Here is an 11,155-nt window from a genome sequence, read left to right as displayed (position 1 = left end):
GAGGCAGAGAATCCTGACCTCACTTTGTTTTGAGATGGAGTTTCACTCTTGCTGCAGGCGCAATCTTGGCTCACTGCAACTTCCATCTCCTGGGTTCAAGTGATTCTCCTGCCTCAGCCTCCCGAGTAGCTTGGGTTACAGGCGTGCACCACCACACCCAGCTAATTTTTGTGTTATTAGCAGAGACAGTTACACCATGTTGGCCAGGCTGGTGATCCACCCGCCTCGGCCTCCCAAAGTGCTAGGATTAGAGATGTGAACCACTGCACCTAGCCCCTATCTTTTATATTGTATTTTATTTCTTTAGAAATGAAGTTTCACTGTGTTTTCCAGACTGGAGTGCAGTGGCTGTTCACAGGCACTATCATAGTGCACTGTGGCTTCCAACTCTTGGCCTCAAGCAGTCTTCCCACCTTATCCTCTTGAGTAGCTGGGACTATAGGAATGCACCACCATGCTCAGCATTTTTTTTTCTATCTTAACATAAAATGGCAAAAAATTACTGTTGCCTTTCTCTTGATAAATAGCAGCCTAAATTAGACTGGTAGTTTGGCATAAAGGATATAGTAAAAAGGAAGGTGAGGAAAGTAGTATTTAAAAATGAAGGCAGGAAGGAGAAAATGAAGTTGGGAGATAAAGTTTATAATTTCTTGCGCCTTAATATCAACGTGCAGTGAATTAGTTGAAAATTGCTTTGCCGGTTACATGTAATTGGTAACTTTTAGCTTATTTGCCACCTGGAACAGACATAACTTCTTTAACATAAAATTCAGATACAATTGTCATTGAATTTATGTTTCTATAAAATTGGTGGTGGAAGTTTTAGCATTAGGTAGGAGAATAGGACAGGGAAAGAGAGCTATGTCTCAGGCACTGTACTAAGGGTTTTACATATTTTGTTAAATCCTCACAGCAACCCTGTAGATAGGTGTTACTGAAGCACAGAGGTTAGATAACTTGCTTAATGTTACCCAGATAATAAATGACAGAGCAAGAATTCAAACTGTAATGTTTCTATTCTCTTTATGCTTTAGTCATCCTGTTGCTTTGTTTTTTTTTTTTTTTTTTTTTTTTTTTTGAGACAGAGTCTTGTTCTTGCTGCCCAGGCTGGAGTACAGTGGCACGATCTCAGCTCACTGCAACCTCCACCTCCTGGGTTCAAGTGATTCTTCTGCCTCAGCCTCCCAGGTAGCTGGGATTATAGTCGCCTGCCACCATGCCCGGCTATTTGTTGTATTTTTAGTAGAGATGGGGTTTTGCCATGTTGGCCAGGCTGGTTTCTAATTCCTGACTTCAGGTGATCCATCTTCCTCGACCACCCAAAGTGCTGGGATTACAAGTGTGAATTACCTCGCTTGGCCCCCCTTGCTTTATTTTCTGATTCCATTCAGTCATTAGTCTTGTTGGTTTTTTTAAAAAAAGTTTTATTGAGATATGATTCACATACTATACAGTTCACTCATTTAAAGTATACAATTCAGCTTTTAATATATTCAGAGTTGTGCAGCCATCAGCACAATATTAAAACATTTTCATCACCCCCCAAATCAATGCCATACTCATTAGTTGTCACCCCTAACCTCCCCTCTCCCTGTTCTAGGAAACCATTAATCTGCCTTCTGTCTCTGTACATTTGCTCATTCTGGACCTTTCATGTAAATGGAATCATTTATATGGTCCTTTGTGACTGCTTTCTTTCACTTAGCTCAATGATTTTTTATTTTTTTCTTTTATCTTTTTTGAGATAAGGTCTTGCTCTGTTGCTGAGACTGTAGCGCAATGCTTGATCATGGCTCACTGCAACCTCTACCATCCAGGCTCAGGTGATCCTCCTACTTCAATCTCCTTAGTAGCTGGGACTGCAGGCGTGTGCCACCATGCCAGGTTAATTTTTTGATTTTTTTTTTTTTTTTTCGTAGAGATAGTCTCACGAGTCTCACTATATTGGCCAGGCTAGTCTTGAACTCCTGGGCTCAAGTGATCCTCTCCCCTCTGCCTCCCGAAGTGTTAGGGTTATAGGCATGAGCCACGACACCAAGCAGCTTGATATTTTTAAGGTTCATCCATGTTATAGCACATATTGGTACTTCATTTCTTTTTATTGCTGAATAACATTTCATTTTATGGTTAATACCACATTTTATTTATCCATTCATTAGTTTACAGACATTTAAGTTGTTTCTCCCTTATGGCTATTATGAATAATATGGCTATTACCATTCATGTACATGTTTTTAAAAAATTATTGTGGTAAGACATAAGTAACATAAAGTTTACCGTTTTAACCACTTTTAAGTGTATGGTATTAAGTATGTTCACATTGTTATATAACCATCACCACCATCTATTTGCATAACTTTTTCATTTTTGCCACTTGAAACTCTGTACCCATTAAACAACAACTCCTGAGTCTCCCATCCTCCCAACCTCTGGCAACTACCATTCTATTTTCTATCTCCATGAATTTGACAACTCCTGGAACCGCATATAAGTGAAATAAATCATACAATATTTGTCCTTTATGACTGGCTTATTTCACTGAGTACAGTGTCTTCAGAGTTTATTCGCATTGTAGCATGTGTCAAAGTTTCTCCCCCGCCAAAGGCTGGTACTGTTCCATTGAATCTATATTTACTACATGTTGTTTACTCATTCAACTGATGATGGACACTGAGATGGAGTTTTGCGCTTGTTTCCAAGGCTGTAGTGCAACGGCGTGATCTCGGCTCATTGCAACTTCCACCTCCCGGGTTCAAGTAATTCTCTTGCCTCAGCCTCCCAAGTAGCTGGGATTACAGGCATGCACCACCAAACCTGGTTAATTTTGTATTTTTAATAGAGAGGAGGTTTTGCCATGTTGGTCAGGCTGATCTTGAATTCCTGACCTCAGCTGACCCAGCTGCCTCAGCCTCCCAAAGTGCTGGGATTACAGGTGTGAGCCACCACACCTGGCCTGATGATGGACACACTGGTTGCTTCCACTTTTTGGCTATTGTGAGTAATGCTGTTAAGAACATGGGTGTACAAATATCTATTTGAGTTCTCACTTTTACTTCTTTTGGGTTTATATCCAGAAGTGAGATTGCTGGATCATATGATAATTCTGTTTCTGATTTTTTGAAGTACTGCTGTATGGGTTTCCACAGTGGCTGTACCATGTTATCTTCCCATCAGCAATGCACAAGCGTTCTAATTTTCTACATTTTCACCAACACTTGTTATTTTCTGTCTTCTTTTTAAAATAATAGCCATGGTGATGGTTGTGAGGTAGAATTATTTCATTGTGCTTTTGATTTGCATTTTTCTAATGGCTAGTGATATGATCATCTCTTCATGTGCGTATTCATTATTTGCAAATCTTCTTTGGAGAAGTATCTATTCAAGTCCTTTGCCCATTTTTGTGTTGATTTTTAATTTGATTCTTTTAGAGACAAAGTCTTACTGTATCACTCAGGCTGGAATGCAGTGACATGATCATGGCTTGTTGCAAGCTCATCCTCCTGGGCTCAAGTGATCCTTCTGTCTCTAGGACTATACATGCATGCCACTGCCTGGCTTATTTATTTTTGTAGTGATGGGGGTCTCACTATGTTGCCTAGGCTGGTCTTGAACTTTTAGCCTCAAGGGACCCTCCCGCCTCAGCCTCCCAAAGTGCTGGGATTATAGGTGTGAGCCACCACATCCAGTTGGGTTGTTTTTTTTTTTGTTGTTGTTGACTTGTAAGAGTTCTTTTTATATTCTGAATGTCAATCTCCTATCAGATGTGATTTCTAAATATGCTATCTGTGGGTTGCCTTTTCACTGTATTAGTTTAGTGTCCTTTCATATACAAAAGATTTTTTAAAAGATCTTAATTTTGATGAACTCCAGTTTGACTCTTTTTTTGGTTGCCTGTGCTGCTGATGTCCTGGTTTATCTGGATGGGTTCAGGTAATCACAGGAGTCCTTTATCAGAGGGAATCAGTCAGTCCAAGAAAGGGATGTGATGATGAAAGCAGAAATCTTGATGATGTGGCCAAGAGCAAAGGATTGTAAGCAGCTTTTAGGAGCTGGAATAGACAAGGAACAGATTATTCTCTAGAGCCTCCTGAAGGAATTCAGGCTTTGATTGTAGCTCTGTAATCCACTCCTTCCAGATTGCTGCAAATGCCAAACAGATCTGTCAGGCCTGTTTTAGGCTTATGACCTCTAGAACTATAAGATCACAAATTTTTGATGTTTTAAGCCACAAATTGTTGTTACACAGCAGTAGGCAAATACAACTAGAATCAAAGGAAAGACTGAGAGCATGAAGATTATACATAAGACTTTTAAAATGTTTTATTTCAATAGGTTTTTGGGGAACCGATGGTGTTTGGTTACATGAGTAAGTTCTTTAGCGTGATTTCTGAGCCTGGTACAACAATCACCTAAGAGCAATGTACACTGTACCCAATGTGTAGTCTTTTATCACTCACCCCACCACCCTTATCATTCATATGCCTTTGTGTCCTCATAGCTTAGCTCCCACTTATGAATGAGAATATACAATGTTTGGTTTTCCATTCCTGAGTTACTTCAGTTAGACTAATGGTCTCTAATTCTATCCAGGTTGCTGCAAATGCCATTATTTCGTTTCTTTTTATGGTTGAGTAATGTTCCACGGTATGTATGTATATACCATATTTTCTTTACCCACTCGTTGATTGATGGACATTTGAGCTGGTTCTATATTTTTGCCTTTGTGAATTGTGCTGCTGTAAACGTGTGCAAGTATCTTTTTCATGTAACGACTTTTCCTCTGGTTAGATACACAGGAGTGGGATTGCTGGATCTACTTTTAGTTCTTTAAGGAATCTCCATGTTAGTTTACATTCCCACAAATAGTGTAAAAATGTTCCCTTTTCACCACATCCACACCAACATCTACTTTTTGATTTTTTGATTGTGGCCATTCTTGCAGGAGTAAGGTGGTATTACATTGTGATTTTGATTTGCATTTCCCTGATAGTTAGTGATGTTGAACATTTTTTCATATGTTTGTTGGCCATTTGTAGATCTTTTTTTGAGAATTGTCTATTAATTTCCTTAGTCTGTTTTTTAATGGGATTGTTTTTTTCTTGCTGATTTGTTTGAGTTCTTTGTAGATTCGGGATATTAGTTATTTGTCGTATGTGTAGATTGTGAAGATTTTCTCCCACTCTGTGGGTTGTCTGTTTACTCTGTTGATTATGTCTTTTGCTGTGTAGAAGCTTTTTAGTTTAATTCACTGTTATCTCTTTATCTTTGTTTTTGAGGCGTGAGACTTCTGATAGAATCTACATCTTGGTTTGCTCAGATTGGCTTAAACCCTACATCGATTCTGATCCATCATCAAGTTTTGAAGATTGCAAGCTGCAGTCTCTTCCATGGAAATCTGAGAAGGGTTAATGGTATAAGCCAGTGGTACCTCCTGCTGCAACTGGTGTTGAGGCAGGAATTAACATTAATCATTACCTTCTTTTACTACCTATTCTAGATTTCCTTTATGCCAGGTCGGCATTTAAGGTGGTTTAAGTTGCTTGTGACCTTTAGGATTTCATCCTTGTGGGACTTGAACCTTTAGTTCAAAAGGTTTGCCTTTTTTGAACCATGGTTGCTATAATTTCCTGTTTACCCTATTACCAAGCATGGAAATATCCTGTATTCCAGACAGATTGCTCCCTAATCCCATTGTGTACAACAGGCCCTAATAATCAGGGTCACTTATCACTGCTTGTATATTTATTCCTTTCTTTGCTTGCTTGTTCATCAGTATGAGAAGCCCAGAGTGACCAAGTGGTGGTTGTGGCTTTAGGCTCTGCGAACCCCTACTGTGTCCTCTGCTGGAAGCATTACCCTCAGGATCTGTAGTACAGCAGAGATTTTAAATTGTGGGGATAGGAAACCCGCATGCCATAAGTGAATTACTGGGAATGATGGTGAAGAGTCAATCTAACTTCTACCCCTTGGTTTCTAAACCCATGCATCTTAGGTATTAGAGATATAATACCCTAGCCAGTTCAGTGCATATACTGCATCTCAAATGACCAGCAGAATGACTTCTTAATTGAGCTTTTAATTTAATGCACCACTTTATGATTTTGTTAGCCTGGCAGTTTCTAGGTGATGTGGTATGTTATGTAGGACCAGTGGATGCCATGGTCATGTGCTTAATGTTGTATCTTCTTCACCATTAAACGAGTGCTTTGGTTTGAAGTAATGTTAAGGTGAATCCCAGATTGGTAAAGCAAACATTTTGAAGCCACTGAGGTACTGTAAATGTCCAGCAACACTCAGGGCAGGAAAGGCAAACTTTCCTGAGTATTTCTAGAGTATGTGTAAATCCTACTTCCTGTGGAATGCAAAGGTTCCAATTCCATCCTGCCATCTGCTCAGTTCTATGTCTGATAAGTTGTTTCTTGCATTCTGCAGTGAGCCTAACTTCGCTAGATTTTTTTTCTCTTATTAGGTAGGACTTTTAATTATATTTTCAGAAATAAGTTGAGTTTTTTTTGATAACGGGGATGTGATGAACAGTTTTCACTTTAACATAGTCAACTGTATGATTCCATTTGTATAGAATTCAAGAAAAGGCAAACTGATGACAGCCCATCAGTGCTTGCTAGTAGGGAGAGAAATGACTGTAAAGGGGCACAATATAACTCTTCTTGAGTGATGGAAATAGTTTAAATATTGATTGTGTTGTGGGTTACATGACTGTATACATTTGTCAAAACTCATTAAACTGTACACTTAAAATTAGTTTTGTATGTGAATTATATCTCAAAGCCGATTTTGAAGAAATAAGAGGAATTAATATACTTACCTTTTTTCATAGTATCTTTTCCTTTGTGGTTTATGCTTTCTGATTCTTAAGTTTGAGAAACTCTTTTCTACACTGGGGTATTTTTTTCTAATTTTCCAATTCATTAATTGCTGCTCTTTATTTCCCTTATTGTCTCAAAATAAGGTATGGTAAGACATACTGAGACCAAAAAGACTGTCATGGAAGAAGAGTTTTGTACTCACTCTAACCTAGAAATAGGGGGCAGGCATGCCATAGAAGGCCACATGGGGAAGCACCAACGTCGGTCAGGAGGCAGAAGGAGTGAGGAGGAAAGCATAGGCCAGAGCCCTGTATTGTGGTTTCTGTGGAACAGAATGGGCGAGACAGGGTAGGCAAGCTTAAATAAATTTAGGATTGGATAATTTGATTAATTTTGGTGGGTTATAGGTGTGGTTGGTGGCTGTCTGGTATCTGGCCCTGGGGTGTGTTAGGGCAGAAGGAATACTGGCTTGGTGTGTGAGAGTTGTTTAAAGAAGATGGTCGTGGTATAGACTCTAGATTGTTTGGTTGCATATCAGAGGTGTGTTCAGAGGCAAGTTGCTTGCTGTCTCTAGGAATTAACCCTGGGAGGTGCAGCCCCTCCCGGATCTGTAGGGCCCAAGGTGTCAAAACATCATAAAATACAGAAAAAAATTAAGATTAACATACTTATGCTTTCTTTAGGTTTACTCTTTTTTTTTTTTTCTTCTAGTTTCTTGATTGAGAATGTATTAGTTAAGTATATTCAGTCTTACAGTTTTGTTTCAAGAGCATTAGGCTGCAATTTTAGCCAAGCTCCACATTTTGATGGTGTGGTACATTTATTGTCATTCAGCTCTTATTTTTATAGTTTTTATTAAACTTATTTAGAAGTTCATTTCTAAGTTAACAAATATTTGAAAATGGTGATTTCAGCATTGTATAGTGGTTAGAGAAGGTGGTCTTAGATAAAAATTCCTTGAAAATTTTTTTGTGTTTTTTATTGTGATTTTATTTTGAAAGTATTTCATGTGTACTTGAAAATAATTATATTTTTATTTTTTGTTTGTTGGAGGATTTTTTATAGCTTTTTTGTTTGATGTTTTTATTTTTTATTTTTGTTTGGTATTTTTATTTTTTGTTTGGTGGAGGGTTCTTCATGTAACTTTCTTTAGTTATATAAAATTCTTTATATACCTTAATAAGTTAGATCAAACTTACTAACTTTATGGATCAAATATTATATATACTTACTGGTGTTTGGACATTCTGATCTATCAGTTTCTAATGTAAGTAAATTAGAGGCTCATGCAGTGGTTGAAGATTAATTTTTTTCCTGGAATTCTCTTTTTTTCTTATTTTGATAGCTATGTATAAGGCTTTGGTGTGTGTGTGTGTGTGTGTGTGTGTGTGTGTGTGTGTGTATCATGTCTCCATACTTTTTAATGTTACAGTACAATTTTGTCTGATGTTAAAATTGCCACGCCACCTTTTCTTTAAAAAAAAGTAAAACTTTTTTTAAAAACAAATTTGCCAGAATATTTTTTCATGTATTTGTTTTCATCTTTTCTCTATTAGTGTTTTAGTTGAATTTGTATATTATTTTTATTTTATTTTATTTATTTATTTTTGCGATTGAATCAATCTCTGTTGCCCAGGCTGGAGTGCAGTGGCACAATCTTGGCTCACTGCAACCTCTGCCTCCTGGGTTCAAGTGATTCTCCTGCTGCATCCTCCTGAGTAGCTGGGATTACAGGCCCACACCACCACACCTGGCTAATTTTTGTATTTTTAGTAGAGAAAGTGTTTCACTGTGTTGGCCAGGCTGGTCTCAAACTCCTGACCTCAGGTGATCCTCCCACCTTGGCCTCCCAAAGTGCTGGGATACAGGTGTGAGCTGCCATGTCCAGCCTGTATGTTATCTTTAAATCCAATCTGATAACCTGTTATAAATGAGCTAAATTAATTTACATCTATTTTGATTATGATGTATCTAGATTTTTGTCATCTTGCTTTGTTTGCTATCTGTTTTCTTTGCTTCTTTGCTTCTCTTTTCCTGTTTTTTTTTATTGATATATAATATTTTACATATTTATGAGGCACATGTGATATTTTGTTACATACATAGGATGTGTAATGATCAAGTGAGGGTATTTGGGATATCTATCACCCTGAGTATTTATCATTTCTATGTGTTGGGAACATTTAAAGTCCTCTCTTCTACCTAGTTTGAAATACACAGTTTTGCTAACTGTAGTCAACCTACTCTGCTATAGAATATTAGAATTTATACTTTTTCTTTAACCATATGTTTGTGTCCATTGACCAGTCTCTCTTCATTACCTACTACCCATGCATCCTTCCTTCTCAGACTTTGGTGTCTATCATTCTACTGTCTACTTCCATGAGATCAACCTCTTAAACTCACAATATGAGTGAGAACATGTTATATTTGTCTTTCTAGTCCTGACTTATTTCACTTAACATAATGATCTCCAGGTCCATCCATGTTGCTGCAAATGACATGATTTCATTTTTTTTTTTTAATGGCCAAATAGTATTCTATTGGGTATATATGCCACATATATCCATTAATCTGTTTTTTTTTGTTTATTTGTTTTTAAAGACAGGGTCTCATTTTGTCACCCAGGCTGGAGTACAATCATGGTTCACTGCAGTGAGTAGCTGGGACCACAAGCCTACACTACCACACCTGACTAATTAAAAAAAATTTTTTTGTAGACATGGGGATCTCACTATGTTGCCTAAGCTGGTCTCAAATTCCTGGGCTCAAGCAGTCCTCCTGCCTCAGCCTCCCAGAGTGCTAGGATTACAGACCTAGCACTGTGCCTGGTCTCATATATCTGTTGATGAACACTTAGGTTGATTACATATATTTGCTATTGTGAATAGTGCTACAATAAACTTGCAAGTGCAGTTATCCCTTTGATATGCTGATTTCTTTTCCTTTGGATAACTACCCAGTAGTGGGATTGCTGGATCGTGTGGTGGTTCTGTTTTTAGTTTTTTGAGAAATTTTCATACTGTTTTCCAAAAAGTTTACATTTTCACCAACACCGTATGAGTTCCCTTTTCTCTACATTCTCACCAGTGTCTTTTTTTTGTCTTTTGTTATTTATTTATTTATTTATTGAGACTAAATCTCACTCTGTCACCCAGGCTGGAGTGCAGTGGTATGATCTCAGCTCACTCCAACCTCCACCTCACCGATTCAAGTGATTTTCCTGTCTCAGCCTCCCAAGTAGCTAGGACTACAGCTGTGTGCCACCACACCTGGCCAGTTTTTTTTGTATTTTTAGTAGAGAGGAGGTTTCACCATGTGTTGGCCGGGATGGTCTGGAACTCCTGACCTCAAGTGATCCACCTGCTTTAGCCTCCCAGAGTGCCGGGATTACAGATGTGAGCCACCACACCTGGTGTTTTTTGTCGTTTAAACAACAGCCATTTTAACTTGGGTGCAATGATATTTCATGCGGTTTTGATTAGCATTTCTCTGATGATTAATGATGTTGAGCATTTTTTCATATACTTGTTGGCCATTTGTATGCCTTCTTTTGAAAAATACCTATACATGTCCTTAGTCTACTTTTAAATGGGATTATTGGTGGGATAGAGAAGTCTTCATCATTATCCTCACTCTCACCAAAATCAGAATAATCCTCAGAATTTTCACCAGTTGCAAAGGCTGGTTCAGTGTCATTAGCACTATCACCATCACTGCCTTCCGGAATAATCTTCCTCTGCTGTACTACAGCTTTAGATGCTGCTTTTCTTTTCCCTTGAGCACCACCATCATCTTCCTCAGTAATCTTATCCAAATCTAAATAATCACTGTCTACACTGCAATTAGAGACATGAGGAAACTTATTCATCGTTTCTGTTCTACCATTGCCATGTTTTTCAACGCTTTTATCTTGAGACTTCTGCGCATTAGTGGTGACTGTAGGGAAGCTCCTTCACTGATAGAGTTAGTGCAACTTCTAAGTCTCTGGTAGAGCTTGTCATTTAGGCATCCTTTTTCTTCTCTTGTAGTGGAATTTCTTGTTTCTGGAGATTGTTCAAATTAGGATTTGGTTTATCTTGTTTTAATTCCTTTGATGTTGTTCTGGATTTCTTGTTTAAAGGTACAGTTGCAGAAACAAAATCATCATCACTGTCAGTCATCAAACTGTAATTGATTGGTTTCTCATGTCTCACAGGCTGTGCCATGGTCCTTTTCAAGGCTTGATATTTACACTTCTCAAGTTCTTGTTGGCTGTAGTAGCAGTTTCAATTCCTGCCCCAAACTAGGCATCTGTGCTCTCCCTTCACTCTTTTTTTTTTTTTTTG

At 38.1% G+C, this 11,155-nt stretch overlaps 1 protein-coding gene and 1 pseudogene across 2 annotated transcripts in view; one reads left to right on the top strand and one right to left on the bottom strand.

The window, feature by feature from the left end:
- The window catches only part of NCK1 (NCK adaptor protein 1), an 88,807-nt gene that overhangs the window by 21,930 nt on the left and 55,722 nt on the right, over positions 1-11,155 (top strand). The window lies entirely within an intron of this gene.
- Positions 10,138-11,148, bottom strand: LOC108304200 (annotated as a pseudogene).

Source organism: Cebus imitator, unplaced genomic scaffold (assembly GCF_001604975.1).
Source record: "Cebus imitator isolate Cc_AM_T3 unplaced genomic scaffold, Cebus_imitator-1.0 Scaffold53, whole genome shotgun sequence".
NCBI classification, from domain to species: Eukaryota; Metazoa; Chordata; class Mammalia; order Primates; family Cebidae; genus Cebus; species Cebus imitator.
The sequence above is the reverse complement of the archived record's forward strand: the minus strand, read 5'-3'. Positions and strand labels throughout refer to the sequence as shown.